Source organism: Dama dama, chromosome 15 (genome assembly GCF_033118175.1).
Source record: "Dama dama isolate Ldn47 chromosome 15, ASM3311817v1, whole genome shotgun sequence".
Lineage (NCBI taxonomy): Eukaryota > Metazoa > Chordata > Mammalia > Artiodactyla > Cervidae > Dama > Dama dama.
Window position 1 is genome coordinate 50,203,364 of NC_083695.1, and position 27,428 is coordinate 50,230,791.

The window sequence follows — 27,428 nt, forward strand, 5'->3', positions numbered from 1 at the left end:
GCAACTCCCTCTTTCTCTCTTAGTTGCCTGCTCTTTTCTCTGTATGACCTTCATTTTTCTCAAGTAGTCTCATTTACTGTGGTGACAAATAGGTCACAAGCAACTCTAGGCTTACATTATACTAGTGAACCTCTCTTTGCCATTAGTACTAGCAAAAGGTGGAAGGCTGATTCTTATTGAGATAATTTGGGTCACATGCTCATTTACCAATTGCTATGGTCAGGAATAGAGAAAATTCTAGTTTGCCAGCCTCACAGTCAATTGTTCATCCTTGGATTTACAAAGTGATGTTGCTAAGCCAAAGATAGATAGGGAGCTGGAGGATGCTATTTCCCTGAAGGAAATAAGGATGATTAAGGGGAAATGGGTGCTGGAAAATTAAACACCCAGCTGTGCACTATTTTGCTTTTCTGTTCAAGTTATAAATTATATTTTACATGCATTAAGTGGGGGTGGAATTTGTGTAATTAGAAAAATATTATTTCTCTACAAATGAAACAAATTAATTTCAGTATAGTTATATTTAGGTCTTCCTCAGTGGCTCAGTGGTAAAGAATTCACCTGTAATGCAGGAGCCACAGGAGTTGCAGGTTTGATCTCTGGGTCAGAAAGATCCCCTGGAGGAGGAAATGGCATCTCACTCAAGTATTCTTGCCTGAAGAACCCCATGGACAGAGCAGTCTAGTGAGCTACAATCCATCAGTCACCAAGTGTCAAACATGACTGACGTGACTTGGCATGCACACATACCTAGTTATATTTTAGAAAAAACACCCGTGCTTCTTCAGAGTAATAGCAATACTTTACCTGTCCCACATGAAAGGTGTTAAGTATCTTTGGACATGCTTGATATTATTTTTTTGGCTAATTATATCATCATCTCTGCCTTTAAGCACTGAAGCTATGGTTAAGAAATATTACTTTTATGCTTCGTTTCATAGGATATATCTAGATGAGGCCTTATCTGCTTGTATAGGGCACTAATAATGATGGCAAATTCAAGATTGCATCTTTGCTAAAAGCTGGGCCTTTTCTCCTTGTCTGGCCCTGAAACTTGCTCTATCAGCCTCCTGAACAGTGTATCATCAATTGTAGGAAAATAGTGAATATTATAAGCTTGTTGAACAGTACATATCTATTCTTCCATTTTAGCATGTTCTCTTTATAAAACAAGTGATTGAAAAGAAGATGCATTATCTTAGTTACAGTGATGCATTTTACAGAAGAAATAAATCATGGCACAAGTAATTCAGATTTTTTTCCTGTTTCTCAAGTTAATAAAGAACAACAACAAAAAAAAAAACTAAAATCAGGTTGATTTATGATTTGTTTATGATACAAAAACTTACTGAGTTCCTCCATTGCACCAGACCCATATTCTCTAGAGTTAATTGTAGAGGCCCTAGTCTTAAAGCACAGTCTGTTTGCTAAGGCACACAGACAGGTAAAACTAATTTATACAGAGCAGATGTTTTTAAGCAGGGATGAATGTCAGAATTAGGGAACTTTATCCAATGCACATGCCTGTGTGTGCTCTCCCAAGGTTGAAAAGTCCTGGAAAGAGACCTTTAAGTTCTTCTCATGTGATTTTTGGAAGACATGCCTGATTAAATCTGGATATTATATTCAAAAGTGTTCCAGACAGATTGGGTCCAAGATTCCTTGTGCCTGTTCCAGTCTCACAATTCTGAGTAAGTAGTGAGATATTCTACTTAAACATGCATTCCTTGAGTAATGTTGCAAACAGAGGTTAAAATATATCAGTAAACATTCCATTTCATTTCATACCCATTGTCGACAGGGTGGTAGAAATTGTCAGAGATTCTCCAGGATTTATAGAATATTGGCTTTGTGGGAATAAATACACAAACTTGAGCAGATAAATGAGTGGTAATTAATTCTTCTATTTTGTTACATTGAGAGTTAATTCATGGAGTTCATTTTTGTTGCAGCTTTAAATTTGAATCTAATATATTTCCCAAGTGTTATTATTGTTATGGCCTACTGGATGTTAGGCAAGAAGCTATTGTGAAAAGTCATTAAAATATCACTATTGTCCAAGGAAGTTACAAGCATCTGTAATTGGAATTAAGATCTCCTCCTTATCCTTTTTCTCCTTATTATTTAAAAGGTGAAGAAGTCCAATTGAGACAAAATGGGGATTTATTAATTTATGTAACTCAAAACAACTGGGATGAAGAGAAACAATATTCTTTCTGTTCCTTAACTCTATATAGAATGGAAGGAGGGGATAAAATGGCCACAGTAAACTCTAAGTTTTTATTATTACAAGTTAGCAATCTCAGAGAAGAGAAACTCTTCTTTTCCCAATTTAGGATACATAAACCTGAGAATGGGGATCTGATCAGGCTAGGTTGTGTCATAAGCTCAGTCACTGCGACCATTCACAATGGCCAATTCCTATAACACTATGATTAGAAGATCTACCAGAATGTCATGGATTGTAATGAGGAGAAGCAGTTCTTCTAAAGAAGTGTGTGTGTGTGTGTGTGTGTGTTGGAGAAGAGTTGATACTGGAATTGCTAAGATAGAAGAAAGGAGAAATAGATGTTGATTACAGGAAGTCCACAGATGCCTACTGCACATACTTTCAGTACTTATAGTCCAAAAAATAAAAGAGATGTTTTTGCTCTAAACTTGGACCCAGAATTTAGGATTCCTCAGGAAAAACTTTTGTTCTCTGGGGTGGTATATTAAAGCCTACTGAATTCACAGGAAAATATTGGTTTAATACTACTTTTAAGGAAATATCTTATGGACAATAAAATAAAATACAGAAATCTAATATTTCATTTCATTTAGTTGTGTTAAGAAGCTCTCCAAGGGGGTTGTTTATATTTCAGTTTTCCATTTCTTACCAACATAGCCCCAAATGATGTTAATGTTATTGTTGCTTTGTTTTTGATCTGAAATATTTGGTGCAATGTCCTTATCATGCTGCCCAGTTATTACAACAGTCAATTACCTGAATGGAAAATGCCTAGTTATGTGAAGCTTCCTTTTCCTTCTCTCTTTTTTCCCTTCAAGTTTCATTGCGATATAATTGACACACACATAAGTTTAAGGTGTACTATGATAATATGACTTACATACTTCATGAAATTTTAGTGAACATCCATCATCTCATATAGATAGGAAAAAAAGAAAAAATCTTTTTTTTCTGTGTTGAGAACTCAGGATCTATTCTTAACAACTTTTGTATATAACTTGTAGCAGTGTTAATTATATGAATCATGTTATCTTTTACATCCCTAGTACTAATTTATCTTAAAACTGGAAGTTTGTACCTTTTGACCACTTTACCCAATCCTCCACCCCAACTCCTGCCCCCTTACCACCTCCCACCTCTGGTGACAACAAATCTAATCTTTTTTCTACAAGCTTGCTTGCTTTTGAAGTGCAGTTGACCTACAACACTGTTAGTTCCTAGTGCACAATGTAGTGATTTGGTATTTCCATATATAATAAAATGATCTCAATGAAGTTTCCTTTTCTTAATTTTTCACTTCTTTCTTCTCTTCCTCCTTTATGTTTAAAAATATGTCCAATTCTATACATATAAAGAAATTTAATATTTCTCAAATAGCAAGTAGAACATGATTTCTGTCATATTTTCCCACTTAGGAATATAACATATAAAAATAATTTGTAACTTTATATTGATTAATTTTAAAATATTTTAGAATTTCTGAAATCAGAATGAGCTTCACAGTTGATATCAACCAAGTTTTGCTAGCCTATTTCCTTTATTAGTTTTTGTTGAAAACTTCTCATAATTATAATGACTCAAATTATAATCAACAACAGTGTATTATCAGAGGAATATGAAATTAACATGCATTGGATAAAAGGAACTGTACAAATACATCATATTTGAAAATAGGGACAGATTGCCCAGATTTAATTTATCATTCTGCTTCTCATGAACTATTTTCTTGGGGCAAATTATTTTGACTCTGTACTTCAGGTTTCTCATATGCAAAATAGTAATATTAATACTATAATTAATTATGTTCCAGAATTGTTGCGAGAATTAAATTATTAATGAATTGCATTAGTGCATTGAGGGCAGGAGGAGAAGGGAGCGACAGAAGATGAGATAGTTGGAAGGCATCACCAACTCAATGGACATAACTTTGAGCAAATTCCAGGAGATAGTGAAGGACAGGGAAGCCTGGCATGCTGCAACCCGTGGGGTCACAAAGAGTAGGACATGACTGAGCCACTTAACAACAAGTGTTTAGAATATGCCTGATGCGTAAAAAGTATTATATGTTTTGTTCTTATTGTAATGATCATCATTCTCATTATTGCTAGGCTGTTGTTAAAATTCTTATTTATGATAAATACTTTCAGTGTGCATAGAACCCATTTATATAACTATAGAGGAAGCAGATTCTCAATCTCAGAAAGATTTAGATGGACTATTTAACAAATTTTATTGCAAAATATGTAACCTAGGGTGGATATGATCAAGCATTGTATAAAAGGATACATATTTTATTTTTAATTTAAAATAATACAACTCAAAATTACCTAAGTCTGATATTAGGAAAATGACACTTGCTAACTGATGTTATTATACCATCTTCAGCAGTAAGAACCTTAAAGTGGAAATAATTACAGATTGAATTTTTAAGAGGCCTACAAAATGACACCTGTTTTAACCACCACTAGTATGGTTAACCACCAGTGTATTGATACAAAATGTGAGGTTTTCCTCCTGCATATTAAAGTGAGTTTGGAATGTACCGAAACCACAACAGTAACAGAACTTGATGATTCACTGAAAGTTGATTGGATTTTCCACTGTTGAGACCTACTTGATATGACGATTTGAAGTCATGTAGTTACTAAAAACATGAATCTAGTAGTAATGTGAAATGATGCAAATACAGTTAATTTTTTTTTAGAAGAAGGATAATTATTTGAAAGATAACAATAAGTCTGAGGGAAATTATTTCAAATATAAGACCAGTAAAATCACTTTGATTTGACATATTAATAAGGTTATTTCTCTTAGAAAGCGAAAACATTTATATATTGATCCTTTAGAGACATCTGTTCATTCTGTGGAATATTTTTAAGCTTTTCTTTTGTCATTGTTAAATGTTTATTTTTTTCTGCTATACTCAATGCAAGATTCTAATTATAAAAATGCTTGAAGTCTGGTTATCAAAATTATAGTAAATAATAGCGCAATTTTCATTGGCAGAAGAAAACTAGTGCACATTTCTGTGAGTCAAGGACTGAAAAAATACATTATAATTATATATGTCTTCATGTGGGTGTTTATCCAAAATACACACTCACAGAAAAATTGAAAATGATTTTGTATGTCTTAATATCTAGCAGTGTTGTATGACATAAGTTTAGGATGAACAAAGGGAAACATCCATCATATATAACACAGAACAAACAGCACTGACAGGCTTTAAAGTATAGTGAAGTAGGGAGAATCAAATTTTGCTGAGACATGATTCCACAAAGAGCACTGCTTATCAATTTTGCCATATTTGGACACTAGACTCCATGGTGTCATGATCCTGTCATCTATGTATGATGGTACTTGAAATAGTTCCTTAATGTGCACTTGAGAATATATGAAAATAACTTATGGAGAGCACTGTGATAATATATTATTTAAAACATGACCTTTTTTTATACTGACTCATCAAGGAGATGTAGTAAATTCTGGCATCAGTCTTCAGTTCATCCTTACCAACAATTTCAGGATCAACTTTAACCTATATGACTGAGAAAATAGTTCTGATCTAAACTGGGTTGGTTATCTTTCTATCATGGACTTTCTCTCATTTTCTCATTGCTGTATTCAATACCATCTTATCTTAGACATCAGACTCTTTTTTCAAGGTTCTAATTAGAGGCAGACTGTAGCTGTTGCATTGCAGAATATAGCTGGGTACATGCAGACATTGAGCATTTGTCATAATTCAGAGGAAAAATATAAGAATTTTAATACAGAGCCTTTTAAAATTGATTTCCAAGGAATAATATTTTTCCTTTCAATAGGTATTTCAAAATACTGGTAGCCTGCTTCTATACTGACCTCAAGAATGCTTGAATGAAGCTTAATTCTTTGTCCATGAGCCATCTCTCTATTCTGTTGGCATATGGGATTGCCTGTCTTGATCTCAGCATCCTGTACACATTGGAGCCATGAAACTCCTGTTTAAAAACATTTTGGTGAAAAAAAATCCCTTTTGCTAGAAGACAACATTGACAGGGTTTGGTCAGAAATACCATAATTTATTCATTCAACTCAATACTGTAGACTGTGGATTTACTGAAATCTATAAAATAAAAGTTTCATTTATGAAACATTTACTCCCAACACTTGACTGCAAAGGTCATTGTAGAACATAAGTTAAGATAACCAAATAAGGAATTTAGAATTTTCATATCTTTATCCACATCAAGGAGTTTACAGGTTTACAGGGGAATGTACAAGTTTAGTGACTTCAACTTTAACTTGACAAAATCAAACTAGAAACTAGGAAAGAAAATGGACTTATTTAACTTAGAGGTAGCAGTAGGGGACCAGCAGACCATTTGAAATTGCATCAGCATATGTAAGACTGTGATTATATTTGCATGTGAAGTATAACTGAGGGCATCCATAGTTTTATGAATATTTTAAAGGGATCTGTTACTAAGGAATGTTTAAGAACCATTCTGGTAATTCTGTGTGTCCAGTAAAATAGAGAAAGAATGTACAGAGAAATAGTCACTCTGAAATTATATGTAGGTTGTATAATGAAATCACAATACAGTTTATGTACATTATAAAAGAAATTCATATGCTTACATGTATACAAACAAATATCTAGCATCTGTTAAATATCCCAGTGACTTTTAAAATTCCAACTAACAGACACTAAATTTTCACCAGGTCAGTAAAACGTGTACTTTTAATTCCAATAACTGAAAAAGAATCCTGTACTTTCTTGATTGGCCTGAAATCCCTTTATGTTCTGGTTATAATATCTCAAGGTTCAGGAAAATCAATCATTCTAAGCCTCATTTTACATTTCTGTTAAAAGGAAAAAAATAAATAATAAATAGCTATATAATACAGTTAGAAGGATTATATGAATAAATGCATGTAAAGCTGTATTTAGAACTTGCTAAAGTCACTATAAATATTAGCTGTTATTATTATAAATGAACAAATTATGCTCTTCTCTGAAAGTCTTCAGAAAACAGAAAGATTATTTCCATAGTCTATAATACTTAAATCTATGGTGTAACTGCTGCATTGTTTTTGACTGGGTCTTTGTAGATCTTGATAATTTGTCATACTTCAGAACATAGAATTTTAGAATTTTTAGTCTAACATAGAATTCCAGTGCCTCAAAGGAAGTTCCTTGACAACACCAGGAAAGACCATGGGAAGAAGATGAAAAGACAAACTTCAGACTTGGGAAATATGTGAGAACAATATATCCTCATACGATTAGTACCTAGGATATATAAAGAACCCTCAACACTCAGCAGTTTAAAAAAAAATTTCAATTAGCAAATGAGTGAAAGGCATGAACATATCTTTTAGTTAGAAGGATATATAGATGTCAAAGAAGCATGTTAAAGGATTTTCAGCATCATTAGCCATCGAGAAAATGCAACCACAGGGATGTCACTGTACACTTGCCAGAATAACAAAAAAAAAAAAAAAAAAAAAAATTGTGGGAACACCAAACTCTAGTAAGAATTCAGAGAAACTGAATTACTTATACATTACTGGTGGGAATGTAAAAATGGTACAGTCACCTAGGAAGAGTTAGGGGACTTATATGTGCAACTACAATATGGAACAGAAATTGCTCTCTTGGATATTTATTCCAGAGGAATAAAAATGTATGCTCACATAAAACTTGCACACAAATGTCCACAGCAACTTTACTCAAAATAACTTAAAACATAGAAACAACCCAGATGTTCTTCAAAGAATAAATGGTTAATTAATCTCAATACTTCTTGGCAGTAAAAGAAACAAATCACTGATATATGCAACAACTTGAATGAAACTCCAGGGAATCATGCTGAACAGAAGAAAAAAAAAAGAGGCAATGTATAATTCTATTTATATAACATTTTTGAAATGTCCCTATATATGGGCTGAATTGTGTTCCCTCAAATTCATAAGTTGAAGCCCTAACCCTGATTACCTCAGAATGTGACTGTATTTGTAGATAAGTATTAAGTTAACAGAAAGTCATTAGGACAGGCCCTAATCACACCTTAACTGGTGTCCTTGTAAGAAGAAATGAGGTCGTACAAAGAGACGCCAGGCACACACAGACTAAAAGACGAGATCATATGGAGGCAGAGTGAGCCAAGGAGAGAGGCCTCAGAGAAAGTCAAACTTGACAACTCCTGATCTGGGAGTTCCAGCCTCCTTGGGCTTTACCACCGACTTGTGATTATGGGGCTTTCCTATATTTTGGCTGTGTGATAATATACATATGAACCTGTGTTCACATGCATTAGAAGTTTATAGAGTTAAATACACAAACATACACACAAGAAAAACTGGGGAAATCTGAATATTTTGATAGATTATATAAAGGTCAATATCTTGATTTTGGTATTATACTATAGTCTTACAAGAAATTACATTTGAAAGAAAAGGGCACAAAGGATCTTCCCTATGTTATTTAATAGCATGTGAATATAAAATGTAATAAAATGTTTATGAAAATATTTTTTTAATAAGGGCCCTACATCTTCTCTGTTAAAATTAACTAAGGCTATTTTATAATTTGTGTTATGTTTTTATTATCAGAATTTCCCCCATTTATTATGACAGATAATTATTCAAAGGTAGACAAAGACAAAATGTTCTTTATTTGAAAGAAGTAAAGGTAATTCAAATCACCGAATTATCAGTATATCAACAGTTTATTCTATTTCCAAATTATGGGAGGAAAAAAAAGCATTATTTTATCATTGTAGTTTGAATTTCAGCTAAAAAATTCTAGTATACATGTGAAATGGAACTTGCCTATCAACACTTGTTTATTCCTTTGTTTGTTTGAACTTATCTTGAATTATATTTTGAGATCGAGCTCTCCCTCACTGTAGGAATTTAATCTGAGTCACCTTAATTCTCAACAATTTTCTAGAGATGAAGGGTGGGATATCTGAGAACTTTATGTGTCTAAAGTGTCTGTGGAATAGGAGTACTAGCTAGTCTTTGCTATCTGAACACACTGGATCCTTTGAGATATGCATTTTAACACTTTGTACTCAATCTTTAATCAAATTAACTGACAGGTAACTCATCCCTTTTTACCTTTTGCAAACCTCTACAGTGTCAGCTATCTCTTACTGGTATGACAGTAAATATCATACCACTGTCAAAGGTACAGAAATATTTGGTTGCTTCTATTGCTTTTATATCCTTCTGGGTCTAAATTAAACTTCACACAGCTTTTAAAGACTGTACTAGTCACAGATAAAAAAGATAACATTTTAATATATCTGCATTGAGGTGACAACCAATTTGAAATCTATCTGTAGAAATGCTTCACATAATGATATCTATATGAATTTTCTATTGCTTTGTGAAAAAAAAGCTTATTGAAATTTAGTGGGTTAAAACCACAGACGTATATTATCATATCACGACTGGATCAGGAATCCAGGCTTAGCTCTTTCTCTGGTTCAGAGCCTCTCACAAGGCTGCAAGCAAGATAACGTCTAAGGCTGCAGATATCTTAAACCATCCCACATGACTATTGGCAGTACTAAAGTCTTCACTCACTGTTGACCGGAGTGAAGGAACTGGTTCCTTATCTTCCGGGTTCCTCCATAGGACCACTCATAACATGGCAAATTTTTTCCTCTAAAGTGAGTTCGCCAAAAAGAAAAAAGCTGGGAAGATGAAAGCCATAGTCTCAGGAATGCCATATTTTATTTAATAAAAGAAAATTTCTAGGTCCAGCCCATACTTAGGGTGATAGGATAGCACAGGGCCTGACACTCAATGCTTCAGATATCTGGGTGCCATCTCAGAGGCTGCCTACTACACTAAACTACTGCCCATAGCCTGTGCAATCGCTTTCCCTCAAAAAAGGCAGAGAGTTGCTTTCCCACGGAAGACATAGATCTCCTCTGCTCTGGAATGTCCTGCTGCCCTTTAACCTCATCATATACAAACTGACCCAAGGATGGGGTCAAGTCAGAATATAGAGACAATTTTGTGTTTTCCTCCCAAGTTTATGATTTCCTTTTTTCCAAAGAATTTTTATTTGACCTGGAAATGAGATAGTTTGCCTCTTCATCTACATTATTTCCAAATCTATTGTTTATGTCCTGAATCCCTCAAAGCTTGAGCTTTTGAAAGTCAACAGCATAGCACTGACTTGGTTGATATCCATATTTTGCTGTGTCCTTTTTTTTTGAGAAGGTAATCATAGAACAATCTACATCTTGCTTAAATAAAGGAAATATCATGGAGTAATGTAAAGAGTGAGGGGAAAATTGTCATATCAAAATGCATCAACTTTGCATCTCATCATATAATTTTATAAAGTAATATTAAGTGATTCCAAATAACCATTCTTAAAATTAAAAAAATCTAAATAACAACTTTCAAAAGAATAAACATATTTATTGAATTGTGATAAGACTTTCCATAGAAAATTCTAAACAAGTTCCATTTAATTATAATTTACTACTACTTTGAAGTAGAAGGAAGATTTAAATGATAAAATTGTTTACACATCAGCAGTATTTTCAATAATCAATGCATGTAAACAACCTAAATGTCCATCGACAGATAAAGAAGATGTGGTATATATAAACAATGGAATATTATTCAGCCATTAAAAATAATGAAATAATGCCATTTGCAGCAACATGGATGGAGATTATCATCATACTAAGTGAAGTAAGTTATTTTAAAAAAGACAAGTCCCATATTACACCACTTCCATGTGCAATATAAAATACAACACAAATGGACATAAAACACACTCACAGATATAGAGAAAAGACTTATGGTTGCCAAGTGAGGGTGAGGGAGGGGATTCGGCTCTAGCAGATGCAAGCTATTATATATATGATGGATAAAAAAACAAGGTCCTACTGTATAGTATAGGGAACTATATTTGATATCCTGTAATGAACCATAATGGAAGAGAAAATGAAAAACAAGGTATTTTTGTTAATTGAGTCACTTTGCTGTAAGCAAGCAGAAATTAAACAACATGTAAATCAACTATATTTCAATAAAATTTATAAAATTGTTTAGAAGGCCCTAGCTACACTTGATCTTAGCCAAAAGGCCAAGAAGCAAAAGAAGGCTCTAGCTAATGCAATAGCAGGAATATATAAACTTGGGAAACAACAATCAAATTTTTGTTTAGTTGTAGATGACATGACTGTGAGGAACATATGAAAATTTGATAAGACAATAAAGATATTTATATAGACATATATGCTTAAAAAACATTTTTATGTATGTACGTAGGATTTAAGAGAAGCATACATCCCTAGAGACCATTCCAAGTTAGTTGATAGCTTGAATATATTTGCATGTAAGTATACTCATATACTCATATGCCATCCAAGGAGCGGCGGCTGCGTGGGCGCAGGAGGGCTGAGAGGAGCTACTCCACGTTCAAGGTCAGGAGGGACAGCCGTGAGGAGATACCACTCGTCCAAGAAAAAGAGCAGTGGCTGCGCTTTGCTGGAGAAGCCATAAAGAGATACTCCACATCCAAGGTAAGAGAAACCCAAGTAAGATGGTAGGTGTTGTGAGAGGGCATCAGAGGGCAGACACACTGAAACCATAATCAAAGAAAACTAGGCAATCTTATCACATGGACCACAATCTTATCTAACGCATCAAAACTAAGCCATGCCATGTGGGGCCACCCAAGACTGTTGGGTCATGGTGGAGAGGTCTGACAGAATGTGGTCCACTGTAGAAGGGAATGGCAAACCACTTCAGTATTCTTGCCTTGAGAACCCCATGAACACTATGAAAAGGCAAAATGATAGGATACTGAAAGAGGAACTCCCCAGGCCAGTAGGTGCCCAATATGCTACTGGAGATCAGTGGAGAAATAACTCCAGAAAGAATGAAGGGACGGAGCCAAAGGAACAACATTACCCAGTTGTTGATGTGACTGGAGATAGAAGCAAAATCCGAGGCTGTAAAGAGCAATAATGCATAGGAACCTAGAATGCTAGCCCCATGAATCAAGGCAAATTAGAAGTGGACAAACAGGGGATGGCAAGAGTGAATGTCATCATACTAGGAATCAGTGAACTAAAGTGGACTGGAATGGATGAATTTAACTCAAATGACCATTATATCTGCTACTGTGAGCAGGAATCCCTTAGAAGAAATGGAGTAGCCATAATGGTCAACAAAAGATTCTGAAATGCAGTACTAGGATGCAATCTCAAAAATGACAGAATGATCTCTGTTCGTTTCCAAGGCAAACCATTCAATATCACTGTAATCCAAGCCTATGCCCCAACCAGTAAAGGTGAAGAAGCTGAGGTTGAATGGTTCTATGAAGACCTACAAGATCTTTCAGAACTAACACCCAAAAAAGATGTCCTTTTCATTATAGGAGAATAGAATGCAAAAGTAGGAAGTCAAGAGATACCTCATGTAACAGGCAAATTTGGCCTTGGAGTACAGAATGAAGCAGGACAAAGGCTAAAAGAGTTCTGCCAAGAGAACGCACTGGTCATAGCAAACACCCTCTTCCTACAACACAAGAGAAGATTCTACACATGGACATCACCAGATGGTCAACACCAAAATCCGATTGATTATATTCTTTGCAGCCAAAGATGGAGAGGCTCTATACAGTCAGCAAAAACAAGACCAGGAACTGACTATGGCTCAGATCATGAACTCCTTATTTTCAAATTCAGACTGAAATTGAAGAAAGTAGGGAAAACCACTAGACCATTCAGGTATGACCTAAATCAAATCCCTTATGATTATACAGTGGAAGTGAGAAATAGAATTAAGGGACTAGATCTGATAGACAAAGTGCCTGATGAACTATGGACGGAGGTACATGACATTGAACAGGAGACAGGATCAAGAACATCCCCAAGAATAAGAAATGCAAAAAAGCAAAATGGCATCTGAGGAGGCCTTACAAATAGCTGTAAAAAGAATAGAGGTGAAAAGCAAAGGGGAAAAGGAAAGATATTCCCATTTGAATGCAGAGTTCCAAAGAATAGCCAGGAGAGATAAAAAACCCTTCCTCAGCGATCAGTACAAAGAAATAGAGGAAAACACCAGAAAGGAAAAGACTAGAGATCTCTTCAAGAAAATTAGAGATACCAAGGGAACATTTCTTGCAAAGATGGGCTCAATAAAGGAAGAAATGGTAGGGACCTAACAAAAGCAGAAGATATTAAGAAGAGGTGGCAAGAATACACAGAAGAACTGTACAAAAAAGATCTTCATGACCCAGATAATCATGACGGTGTGATCACTCACCTAGAGCCGGACACCCTGGAATGTGAAGTCAAGTGGGCCTCAGAAAGCATCACTATGAACAAAGCTAGTGGAGGTGATGGAATTCCAGTTGAGCTATTTCAAATCCTGAAAGATGATGCTGTGAAAGTGCTGCACTCAATATGCCAGCAAATTTGGAAAACTCGGCAGTGGCCACAGGACTGGAAAAGGTCAGTTTTCATTCCAATCCCAAAGAAAGGCAACCCCAAATAATGCTCAAACTACCACACAACTGCACTCATCTCACATGCTAGTAAAGTAATGCTCCAAATTCTCCAAGCCAGGTTTCAGAAATACGTGAACTGTGAACTTCCAGATGTTCAAGCTGGTTTTAGAAAAGGCAGAGGAACCAGATCAATTTGCCAACATCTGCTGGATCATTGAAAAAGCAAAAGAGTTCCAGAAAACATATATTTCTGTTTTATTGACTATGCCAAAGTCTTTGACTATGTGGATCACAAAAAGACTGTGGGAAATTCTGAAAGAGATGGGAATACCAGACCACCTGACCTGCCTCTTGAGAAACCTGTATGCAGGTTAGGAAGCAACCGTTAGAACTGGACATGGAACAACAGACTGGTTCTAAATAGGAAAAGGAGTACATCAAGACTGTATATTTTCACCCTGCTTATTTAACTTACATGCAGAGTACATCATGAGAAACACTGGGCTGGAAGAAGCACAAGCTGGAATCAAGATTGCCCGGAGAAATATCAATAACCTCAGATATGCAGATGACACCACCCTTATGGCAGAAAGTGAAAAGGAACTAAAAAGCCTCTCAATGAAAGTGAAAGAGGACAGTGAAAAATTTGGCTTAAAACTCAACATTTAGAAAACTAAGATCATGGCATCTGGTCCCATCACTTCATGGGAAATAGATGGGGAAACAGTGGAAACAGTGTCAGACTTTATTTTGTTAGGCTCCAAAATCACTGCAGATGGTGATTGCAGCCATGAAATTAAAAGATGTTTACTCCTTGGAAGGATAGTTATGACCAACCTAGATAGCATATTAAAAAGCAAAGACATTACTTTGCCAACAAATGTCCATATAGTCAATGCTATGGTCTTTCCAGTAGTCGTATATGGATGTGAGAGTTGGACTGTGAAGAAAGCTGAGTGCCAAAAAATTGATGCTTTTAAACTGTGGTGTTGGAGAAGACTCTTAAGATTCCCTTGGACTGCAAGGAGATCCAACCAGTCCATCCTAAAGGAGATCAGTCCTGGGTGTCCACTGGAAGGACTGATGCTGAAGCTGAAACTCCAATACTTTGGCTACCTCATGCAAAGAGCCAACTCATTGGAAATGACCCTGATGCTGGGAGGGATTGGGTGAAGAAACAGTGACAGATTTTATTTTCTTGGGCTCTAAAATCACTGCAGATGGTGACTGCAGCCATGGAATTAAAAGACACTTGCTCCTTGTAAGAAAAGCTATGACAAACCTAAAGTGAAGTCACTCAGTCGTGTCTGACTCTTTGCGACCCCATGGACAGTGGCCCACCAGGCTCCTCCATCCATGAAGCTTTCCAGGCAAGAGTACTTCAGTGGGTTGCCATTTCCTTCTCCAGGGGATCTTCCTGACCCATGGATCGAACCCAGGTCTGCTGCCTTGCAGGCAGATGCTTTATCATCTGAGCCACCAGCGATTTGTCTATGACAAATCTAGACAGCATATTAAAAAAAAAGAGAGAATACTTGGTGGACAAAGGTCCATCCAGTCAAAGCTATGGTTTTTTCAGTAGTCATATATGGATGTGAGAGTTGGACCATAAAGAAAGCTGAGAAGAACTAATTGAAGAACCGATGCTTTTGAACTGTGGTGTTGGAGAAGATTCTTGAGAGCCCCTTGGACTTCAAGGAGATCCAACCAGTCCATCCTAAAGGAAATCAGTCCTGAATATTCCTTGGAAGGACTGATGCTGAAGCTGAAACTCCAATACTTTGGCCACCTGATGCAAAGAACTGACTCATTTGCAAAGACTCTGATGCTAGGAAAGATTGAAGGCAGGAGGGGAAGTGGATGACAGAGGATGAGATTGTTGGATGGCATTACTGACTCAACGGATATGAGTTTCAGCAAGCTCTGGGAGTAGGTGTTAGACAGATTTGGACATGACTGAACAACTGAACTGATTATTCATAATCCATTATATTGTAAAACCCCTTAGTGCATTAATAAAATTCATTTTAAAGTAAAACGGAAACCAACAAATGAAAATGACTTTGCCTTTTAAATACAAATAAATGTGTTCAGATCCTTGTTGATTTCCTATCTCTATAGACACTCTTACATCTGTTTTTCTTCCATTTCATTCTTTTTTCCTTCTCTTACTTTATTTCTGTTCTGCTTATACTCAGTCTCTTCCTTTACACAGGGATTCTCTAAGTATCTTGCTTTGTCTTTTTTTTTTTTTTTTTAATCTTTCTTAACATTGCTTCAATGAAGATCACTTTCAGTCTCACTCAGTATCATACTCATGACTTCAGAGTTTCCTTCCATATAAATAATAGTCATACCGTCAATTAGACCTCTTCTGAGAATTCTAGTCTTACCACACACTATGGCCCAGGGATGTCCTCAGTGCTCAATATGATATGCAATTCAAACTGTACATTTGCAATACAGAACACACATCCTCATTCCTTTGGAAAAAAAAAAATTAAAACTTAACTCAGTTTATTGTCATGACTTCACTATCTCTGATAAGATCATCACCCATGTACCAATCACACAGGTGTGCATGGTCAAAATCATTCTCAAATTTATATCTATTTCTTTGATATTGTTATAATCACTATTTATTTTGCCTTTCCATTGTCATTTTCTTATTTCATGTCCTCACATAGATTATTAAAGTTTTTTTTTTTTATTGTTGATTATGTTTGTCTGTCACCACTCATGTGCTCCAATCCATTCTGAACTCCATTATCCATATTTGTCTTCCTTTTGCAGACATTTAATTCCATTAGACAAATTAACAACAAACAAAAAACTAAGCTCAATTAAATCCATCTTTCCTATACTTTAATAACTGAGCACCCTAACCTGGCGATTCATGCCTTTTTAAAAATCTTATATCTTCCAACTCTTACTCTTGACACCTAAGTTCTAATAGAACTGAACTACTTATTTGTGTCCCTACACAAAGGTATCCTCTCCCATCTCTGAGAAATGACTTATAAGCCCTCTCTATTTGCAGTCCCCTTCAACATCATCACATGCTATAATTTACCTATTCCTTACAATAAACAGCATAAATACTACCTTTTAAGTGACATTTCTTTAGCCAGAGTAACATCATTTTCCTCTGAGCCCCACTAGTATTTTAACTGCATCATTTTATAGTATTTACCTCTTCTATGTTATATTAGAGTTATATTTTAGACTTGTTAGATGCTGGAGAAGACCCAATTGATCTGTGCTCAGACTCTAAGCTCACAGAAATTGTGACATAATAAGTGTATTTTTTCTTTTAGCTGTTAAGTTTATAGTAATTGTGTAGAACATAAAATGAAGCAAAATTTTTGATGTCTGGAAGTGGATGTTTTTGTCAAATACCTAAAAATGTGAGAGCAGCTTTGAAATCAGTCAGTAGGTAGAGGTCGAAATAATTTTGAGGAGCATGTTAGAGAAAGCCTAAATTACCTTAAACAACTGTTATTAGAAATATGGACTTGAAATATATATTGCTGGCAGGGGCTCAAAAGGAAAGGAAAAACACATTTTCCGAAATTGGAGGAAGGGAAGTCCTTGTTACACAGTGACAGAAAATGTGGTAAAATTGTCTCCTGAAGTCATATGAGAAGAATTTAAATATTGAACTTGTTATATATAGCTAAGGAAATTTCTAAGCAAAATATTAAAAATGGCACCCTGATTACTTACTGCTGCTTACAATAAAGAGAGATTATTTGACGGAAGAACTAGTAAATAAAATGAAACCAGGGCTTGACGGTTTAGAAAATCCTCAGTCTCTCAACCAGGCAAAAGCCATTAAAATTAAGAAATTGCTTCTAATAATGTGGACAAGAGAAAAAACGGGGTACCAATCAAACCTTTTACTAAAACCACAGAAAGACCTAAAGTTCACTGTATACAGTCACCCTGAAGCCCTTTTAGGAGATTAAGCTTGTGCCTCACATATCCTCTCAAACCATAAGGTCTTTGGGAATCTTAAGGGCATTGCCCCTTAATCATTTCAAAAGGAGCCAAAGATAGAGAAGGGATTATAATGAAAAAAAAAGAAAAAAGAAAAAGAAAGAAAGAAAGAAAAGAAAAAACGTGGATGTGATCTTTGTACAACAAAGTGAAAATTGAAATACATTGCAGACCCCCAAAGTTCTTAAGAAAACTGTCTGAGCAGAGGCACTACTATGAGGAATTGAAATTGACAGAGAGAACAAAAGGGCAGGACCCTGTTGGACTTTCAAAATACTACTGGCTGAAAGCCAGTTGATAAAACTATTCAGCTGCAAACACGTACAAACTATGTATTACAGGTGTTGAATTCCGGACTTTGAGTGAGGTGGGAGCAGCTATTCATAATGTTTTAAGAAAATGAAGTGTAATTTTTTTTTTCCACGGACAGAATACACTAGGGCAATGTCATCTGACACTGGACCATGTCATCTACCTTCTTGTTTGCAAAGATTTTTTTTTTATTTTTCTGATATGTTCAAGAGCATTAGTATTTTCCAAGAGGAATGATTCCATGGTTTCCCCTGCACTAGCAGGAGAGAAAACAGGTGAAGAAACAACCAAGTAGACTGTTGTGACTGATAGTTATTATGAAAAAGTTTATTGCAAAGGTTGGTTATACATGTTTAGTAATAGTATGCTTTTTTGCAGAAATCTCCCAAGGGCAAGAGATCAGTGGGAGAGAGCCCAAGAGCAATACAATTTATAGATGTAGTTGGTAAGTGAAAACCAGAAAGCTTTCTGAGCCAAGAGGGGACCAATTATCACAGCTATTATTGAAAACTTTATGTCCAGGTTAGGATTTGTACCTATGACCACAATGAGTAGTATTTTTGAAGTTTTGATGCAGTTTATTAGATTTCTATTGATTTGGATGATTCACTAAATAATTTATTATTTAGTGAGTTCTATGTAACTAATTAACCAACATAAGTTAAACCATACTTCTGTAAACATTGTCAATGACCTCATTACATTCAATTTTACATATTTAAAAATCCATAAGATTTTACACAGTATAATGGCTGCCCCTATTGTTATTTGTGCTGTGTTTCAGCTTCACATTTTATCTTATTTATTTATTTTATTTTTTTTTGTTTCTCCAAATGGTTGAATTCTGCCATCAGGATTTTTTTAGTAGTGCAATTTTTAAGTAGTGCAATTCCTCTGGCTAAAATATTCTGATTTTTCCTCCTTCCTGAAACACACACACACCTTTTACGATATTTTAAAAAGCAAATTCTAAAAAAAAAAAAAAAAGCAAATTCTACTCAACATTTAAGAACATTCTTTAACTCTCAATCTAAGTTTGATCAATCTCAAAATCTGTTATAATGAACAGTACTTTTCCTTCACTGCACACCACATTTCACCATTATTTACTTTAAGATTCTTTGTTGTACATTTGTCAATTCTATTAGACTATAATTTCCATGAATATAAGGATTGTGTCTGTTTTATAATGGTTATTGTGTGTAGAGCACAGTAAAAGGAATGTATATTCAATCAATATTTGAGGATGAATTAAACATCAAATTGCTAATAGATATTTTGTATAAGTATATATATATATTTATGTTTAATATAATACCTCCATTTGTACTCTTCTTTCCCCCTTCTTAGGGGAACTAATATCTTTTTAATTTACTAGAAATTTTAAATTTCTGTTTATGTGATTATATTTTGCCAATTCCCAGTTAACCATTTCTTCTTTCTCAGTTCTCTTATATAGGAAGCCTCAATATCCTGGTCAAAGAATGGAATAATGCAGCAAAAGAGGCATATTCCTTAAAGAGAAAACACTAGGTCTTGCATTATGTTAGAACCAAAAAAGTAATTTTGATTAAATTTCTGAAACCTTTTATTTAAAAATTTCATATTTATGCAAGTATTCTTGCTTAGCTATCCCATCCTGTCTCTATTAGACTCTTTCTTCCATCAGCCTGGCTATACCTGGGAGCCTAGAGAAGATATTAGTTTGCCACTAGATACATGTTTTCAATTTACATTTTTATCTATTATCTTGCTTGCATGAATGGCCTCTATATAGCTGCCAATTATCTACAGTGTTCAAAAGAGAATATAGCAGGACTGCTTAATATACAGCATGTACAAAAGCGGATGGTGAACAGAGGAGAATTAAATCATTTAAGATTGTATTAAAATACATTCTGTTTCCTGACAAAATATACCCAATACTATCAGCCTCTACTTTTCTGGTTCTGTTTTTGTTTTCTGAAGCTATATAAATATTTACAATCATCAAGAGTGAGAAGCCAGTAAAGAAGGGTTCTGGATTCCTTCAACATGCTAATTAATTTAGTTAAATCAAAAATTCCCTTGCTTTTTCCAAGTTTCCATGTTCTGATCTGTGAAATGAATAAAATACACAAAGCCAGAGGACTAGACCAGGCCATGTCTAGTGGAGTCTCTAAGTTCTAGTGTCTCCCGTCTTAGTGTATTTGACATACACAAAGACAGTATGTCAAATAGAGTTACTGCTTAAATCATAGAGCACAAGTCTTGTCTACTTTTAGGATCAATTAAATTAAACTCAAATTGAAACTACAAAACAAAAATTCTCTTTGTTAAAAGAAATTTAAATTAAAAGTCACTGTGAATGTCTTCTCTTCACAGAACTAGAGTAAATAATCCTAAAATTTATGTAGATCCACATAAGACCCTGAAGATGTCTTGAGAAAGAAGAATAAAGCTGAAGTGTCACACTCTCAAACTACCACAAAACTATAGAATAAAATCACTATGGTACTGGCACAAAAACAAATACATAGATCAGTGGAACAGAATAGAAAGCCCAGAAATAAATCCATGCTAATATGGTCAACTAGGAGGTAAGACTATACAACGGGGAAGACAGCTTCTTCAAATAAAGGGTGTTAGACAAACTGGACAGCTATATGTAAAAGAACAAAACGAGAACATGTTCTCAAACTGTATACAAAAATAAACTTAAAATGGATTAAAGACTTAAATATGAGACCTGAAACCATAAAACTCCTAAAAGGAATGCACTGTTTGACGTCAGCCTTAGCAATATATTTTTGGATCTGTCCCCTCAGGCAGGGGCAACAAAGCAACTAATGGGACCTAACCAAAAAGCTTTTATACAGAGAAGGGAACTATCACGGAAACAAAAAGGCAACCTAATGAATGAGAGAAGATATTTGTAAACAGTATGCCTAATAATGTGTATTAGGTTAATGTGTAAAATATATTAAGAGTTCATTCAGTTCAGTATCAAAAAATGACCAGATTAAAAAATATGCGATAGGGTTTTTCAGTGGTAAAGAATCTGCCTGTCAATGCAGGAGCGGCAGGAGATATGGATTTGATTCCTAGGTCAGGAAGATTCCTTGAAGTAAGAAATGGCAACTCGCTCCAGTATTCTTGCCTGGAAAATTCCATGAACAGAGGAGCCTGGCAGGTTTCAGTCCATGGAATCACAGAGTCAGACGCGACTGAGCACACACACACATACCACACACACACACACACACGCGCGCGCGTGCGCGCGCACACACAGTCATTTGGCAATATGAAAAAGTACTTTGAATTAGAAGAATAGCTCAGAACAAAAATGGGCAAAATGCAATAAGATGTATGAGTTTGTTCAAATCAAGAATAACTGAACCAAAAAAAGAAAGAAAAACGGGCTGATGACTTGAATAGACATTTTTCCATAGAAGACATACATATGGCCAACAAGCACATGCAAAGATGCTCAACATTGCTAATCATCAGGGAAACGTGAATCCAAACCACCATGAGATATCATCTACCATGTGTCAGAGTGGCTTTCATCAAAAAGACAAGCAACAGCAAGTGTTGGTAAGGATGTAGAGGAAAAAGTAACCCTTCTCATACACTGTTGGTTGGAAGTAAATTGGTGCAGATACCATGAAAACAGTATTGTGGATTCCTCAAAAATTTAAAAATAGAACTACCACATGATAAAGAAATTCTTCTTAAAAAGTTTTTATCTTTCCTTTAGGTTGTTGGTTCTTTATGTTTATGTTGCTCTATTCAATAGTGGTTACAAATAAAAAATATAAATTTAAAAAATTAAGTGAAGACATTTAATTACTCATTCTTTCAATTAACTTTTTTCAAAGTATCCATTATCATGCATAAATAATACATCAAAAATAAGTGAATTTTCAATTATTTTACACCTTGCTTTTAAATAGACTTAAATGTCTGAAATAACAGGTCTCTCAAGCAAGAGAAAAAAATCACAGTCTTTTCAGTTCTGAGTAAATTGATATGACACAAGTAGGCAGTAGTTCTAGGAATTGTCTTTGTATGAAGGCTAATGGCTGCTTGAAATGCTGTATGAGTTGATGATTTTATCCATCCTCCAATAGGAATTAGATGTAGATGGTAGCAAGAAAGAAGACAAATTTTAGGGGACTTGTAAGACATCATGAGCACTGAGGTCTTTGGATTTGGCATCAGAGTACTGGAGGACCAGAAAAGGGTTAGAAGTCAGGATGCCAGGTTTCCTGTTCTCACTGTATCACAGCTGTGCATATGAGGGCTTATTTTATACCTTTAAAAAAATAAGATATTTTGAAGGGATAATATCTAAAGCCCATGCCAGCAATGCTGTTCAATGGCTGGGGCATTCAGCCACTGTCTTTCTACTTGGACTTGACTTCTCATAATCTGGTTGATTCCCAGACTCTCTATGAGAGAGAAACCTCTATGAGGTTTTGCTAAATTGTTAGTTGCTAGCATCCTTCACTAAAACGTGGTCTGTGGAGGGGTCTTGCAATCACTTTTTTTTTTTTAACTTGTTCAGAGTCAAATATAGAGAAAATAAACCTCACTAATTTTGGCAGAGACCTGAAACACCTGGTCTAATCTTCTGCCTCAAAGACCTTTTTGATTCCCATTTTAAATTTTAAAATTAATATGTAAATTATATAAAACTTGAAAGATACAATAAGGGAAAAATTCCAAGCCATTCATAACATCAAATAATAATATAAATATGATTACATTTTAATTAACTTTAAAAATTTCTGTTACTATATCATTACAATAAGATTATATTATATATTTATAGTGTTGTGAAATAGGTTTATACACTATGCCATTATTTTAAGACATATTGAACATTTTCTCACACCATTAAAATTTTTTTAATTTATTTATTTGTGTTAATTAGAGGCTAATTACTTTTCAATACTGTAGCGGTTTTTTGCCATATTGACATGAATCAGCTGTAAGTGTACATGTTTCCCCCATCCTGAGCACCCTTCCCACCTCCCACCCCATCCCATCCCTCAGGGTCATCCCAGTGCACTGGCCCTGAGTTCCCTGTCTTATGCATCGAACCTGGACTGGTGATCTGTTTCACATATAATAATATACATGTTTCAATGCTATCCTCTCAAACCATCCCACCCTCACCTTCTCCCACAGAGTCCAAAAGTCTGTTCTTTACATCTGTGTCAATTTTGCTGTCTTGCATATAGGGTCATCATTACCATCTTTCTAAATTCCACATATATGTGTTAATATACTGTATTGGTGTCTTTCTTTCTGACTTACTTCACTCTGTATAATAGGCTCCAGTTTCATCCACCTCATTAGGACTAATTCAAATGCACTCTTTTCAATAGCTGAGTAATATTCCATTGTATATATGTACCACACTTTTCTTATCCATTCATCTGCCAAAGAACATCTAGGTTGCTTCCATGCCCTAGCTACTATAAACAATGCTGTGGTGAACATTGGGGTACACAAGTCTCTTTCAGTTCTGGCTTCCTCAGTGTGTATGCATAGCAGTGGGATTGCTGGGTAATATGGCAGTTCTATTTCCAGTTTTTTGAGGAATCTCCACACTGTTCTCCATAGTGGATGTACTAGTTTACATTCCCACCAATAGTGTAGGAGGGTTCCTTTTTCTCCACACCCTCTACAGCATTTGTTGTTTATAGATTTTTTGATAGCAGCCATTCTGACCAGCATGAGATGGTACCTCATGTGGTTTTGATTTTCATTTCTCTGATAATGAGTGATGTTGAGCATCTTTTCATGTGTTTGTTAGCCATTTATGTCTTCTTTGAAGAAATGTCTGTTTAGTTCTTTGACCCATTTTTTGATTGGGTCATGTATTTTTCTGGAATTGAGCTGCAGGAATTGCTTGCATATTTTTGAGATTAATTCTTTGTCAGTTGCTTCATTTTCTATTATTTTCTCCCATTCTGAAGGCTGTCTTTTCACCTTGCTTATAGTTTACTTCATTGTGTAAAAGCCTTTAAGTTTGACTAGGTCCCATTTGTTTATTTTTGCTTTTATTTTCATTACTCTGGGAGGTGGGTCATAGAGAATCCTCCTGTGATTTATGTCAGAGAGTGTTTTGCTTATGTTTTCCTCTGGGAATTTTATAGTTTCTGATCTTACATTTAGATCTTTAATTCATTTTGAGTTTATTTTTGTGTATGGTGTTAGAAAGTGTTCTAGTTTCATTCTTTTACAAGTGGTTGACCAGTTTTTCCAGCACCACTTGTTAAAGAGATTGTCTTTTCTCCATTGTATATTCTTGCCTCCTTTGTCAAAGATAAGGTGTCCATAGGTGCATGGATTTTCCTCTGGGCTTTCTATTTTGCTCCATTGATCTATATTTCTGTCTCTGTGCCAGTACCTTACTGTCTTGATAACTGTAACTTTCTAATATAGTCTGAAGTCAGGCAGGTTGATTCTTCCAGTTCCATTCTTCTTTTTCAAGATTGCTTTGGCTATTCTAGGCTTTTTATATTTCCATAAAAAACTGTGAAATTATTTGTTCTAGTTCTGTGAAAAATACTGTTGGTAGCTTGATAGAGATTGCATTGAATCTATAGATTGTTTTGGTTAGTATACTCATTTTCACTATATTCATTCTTCTGATCCATGAACGTGGTATATTTCTCCATCTATTTGTGTCATCTTTGATTTCTTTGATCAGTGTTTTATAATTTTCTACATATAGGTCTTTTGTTTCTTTAGGTAGATTTATTCCTAAGTATTTTATTCTTTTCATTGCAATGGTGAATGGAATTGTTTCCTTAATTTCTCTTTCTGTTTTCTCCTTGTTAGTGTATAGGAATGCAAGGGATTTCTGTTTGTTAATTTTATATCCTACAACTTTACTTTCATTGATTAGCTCTAGTAATTTTCTGATGGAGTCTTTAGGGTTTTCTATGTAGAGGATCATGTCATCTGCAAACAGTGAGAGTTTTACTTCTTTTCCAATCTGGATTCCTTTTATTCCTTTTTCTTCTCTGATTGCTATGGCTAAAACTTCCAAAACTATGTTGAATAGTAGTGGTGAGAGTAGATACCCTTGTCTTGTTCCTGACTTTAGTGGAAATAATTTCAATTTTTCACCATTGAGGATAATGTTTCCTGTGGGTTTAAAATTTATGGTTTCTATTATGTTGAGGTATGTTCCTTCTATGCCTGCTTTCTGGAGGGTTTTTGATCATAAATGGATGTTGAATTTTGTCAAAGGCTTTCTCTGCATATATTGAGACAATCATATGGTTTTTATCTTTCAATTTGTTAATGTGTTGTGTCACATTGATTGATTTGCAAATATTGAAGAATCCTTGCATCCCTGGGATAAAGCCCATTTGGTCATGATATATGATCTTTTTAATATATTGTTGGATTCATTTTGCTAGAATTTTGTTAAGGATTTTTGCATATATGTTCATCAGTGATATTGGTCTGTTCTCTTTTTTTGTGGCATCTTTTGGCATCTGGTTTTGGTATTAGGGTGATGGTGGCCTCATAGAATGAGTTTAGAAGTTTACCTTCCTCTGGAATTTTCTGGAAGAGTTTGAGTAGGATAGGTGTTAGCTCTTCTCTAAATTTTTGGCAGAATTCACCTGTGAAGCCACCTGGTCCTGGGCTTTTGTTTGTTGGAAGATTTTTTTATTACAGTTTCAATTACCGTTATTGTGATGGGTCTGTTAAGATTTTCTATTTCTTCCTGGCTCAGTTTTGGAAGGTTATACTTTTCTAAGAATTTGTCTTTTTCTTCCAAGTTGTCCATTTTATTGGCATATAGTTGCTGATAGTAGTCTCTTATGATCCTTTCTATTTCTGTGCTGTCTGTTGTGATTTCTCCATTTTCATTTCTAATTTTGTTGATTTGATTCTTATCCCTTTTTTTCTTGATAAATCTAGCTAATGGTTTGGCTATTTTATTTATCTTCTCAAAGAACCAGCTTTTAGTTTTGTTGATTTTTGCTATGATCTCCTTTGTTTCTTTTTCATTTATTTCTGCCCTAGTTTTATGATTTCTTTCCTTCTGCTAATCCTGGGGTTCTTCATTTCTTCTTTCTCTAGTTGCTTTAGGTGTAGAGTTAGGTTATTTATTTGATTTTTCTCCTGTTTCTTGATGTAGGCTTGTATTGCTCTGAACCTTCCCCTCAGCACTGTTTTTACTGAATCCCATAGATTTTGGGTTGTTTTGTTTTCATTTTCAGTCACTTCCATGCATATTTTGATTTCTTTTTTGATTTCTTCTGTGATTTGTTGGTTATTCAGAAGTGTGTTTTTTAGCCTTCATATGTTTGTATTTTTAACAGGTTTTTTTTTTTTTTTTTTGCCCCTGTAGTTGACATCTAATCTTACCACATTGTGAGAAAAGATTCTTGAGATGATATCAAATTTTTTTAATTTATCAAGGCCAGATTTATGTCCCAGGATGTGATCTATCCAGGAGAATGTTCCCTGTGCACTTGAGAAAAAGGTGAAAATCATTATTTTGGGGTGAAATGTCCTATAGATATCAATTAGGTCTAACTGGTCCATTGTTTCATTTAAAGTTTGTGTCCGTTGCTAATTTTCTGTTTAGTTGATCTATCCTTAGGTGTGTGTGGGGTATTAAAGTTCCCCACTATTATTGTGTTACTGTTAATTTCCCCTTACATACTTGTTAGCATTTGCCTTACATATTGTGGTGCTCCTATATTGGGTGCATATGTATTTATGATTGTTATATCTTCTTCTTGGATTGATCCTTTGATCATTATGTAGTGTCCTTCTTTGTCTCTTTCCATGGCCTTTATTTCAAAGTCATTTTTCTTATTTGCTACTCCTGATTTCTTTTAGTCTCCATTTGCATGAAATAACTTTTTCCAGCCCTTCACTTTCAGTCTGAATGTGTCCCTTGTTTTGAGGTGGGTCTCTTGTAGACAATATATAGAGGGGTCTTGTTTTTGTATCCATTCAGCCAGTCTTTGTCTTTTGGTTGAAGCATTCAACCCATTTACATTTAAGGAAATTATTGATAAGTATGATCCCGTTGCCGTTTACTTTGTTGTTTGGGTTCAAGTTTATAAACCTTTTCTGTGTTTCCTGTCTAGAGAAGATCCTTTGGCATTTGTTGACAAACTGGTTTGGTGGTGCTGAATTCTCTCAGCTTTTGCTTGTCTGTAAAGATTTTGATTTCTCCTTCATATTTGAATGAGATCCTTGCTGGGTATAGTAATCTGGGTTGTAGGTGTTTCTCTTTCATCAGTTTAAGCATGTCCTGCCATTCCCTTCTGACCTGAAGAGTTTCTATTGAAAGATTAGCTGTTATTCTTATAAGAATCCCCTTGTGAGTTATTTGTGTATTTTCCCTTTCTGCTTTTAATATTTGCTTTTTGTGTTTGATCT

The 27,428-nt window shown here is 34.9% G+C and overlaps 1 pseudogene; it reads right to left on the reverse strand.

The window, feature by feature from the left end:
• Positions 1-11,215: 11,215 nt before the first annotated feature.
• LOC133070815 (U2 spliceosomal RNA) lies at positions 11,216-11,345 on the reverse strand (annotated as a pseudogene).
• Positions 11,346-27,428: the final 16,083 nt, after the last annotated feature.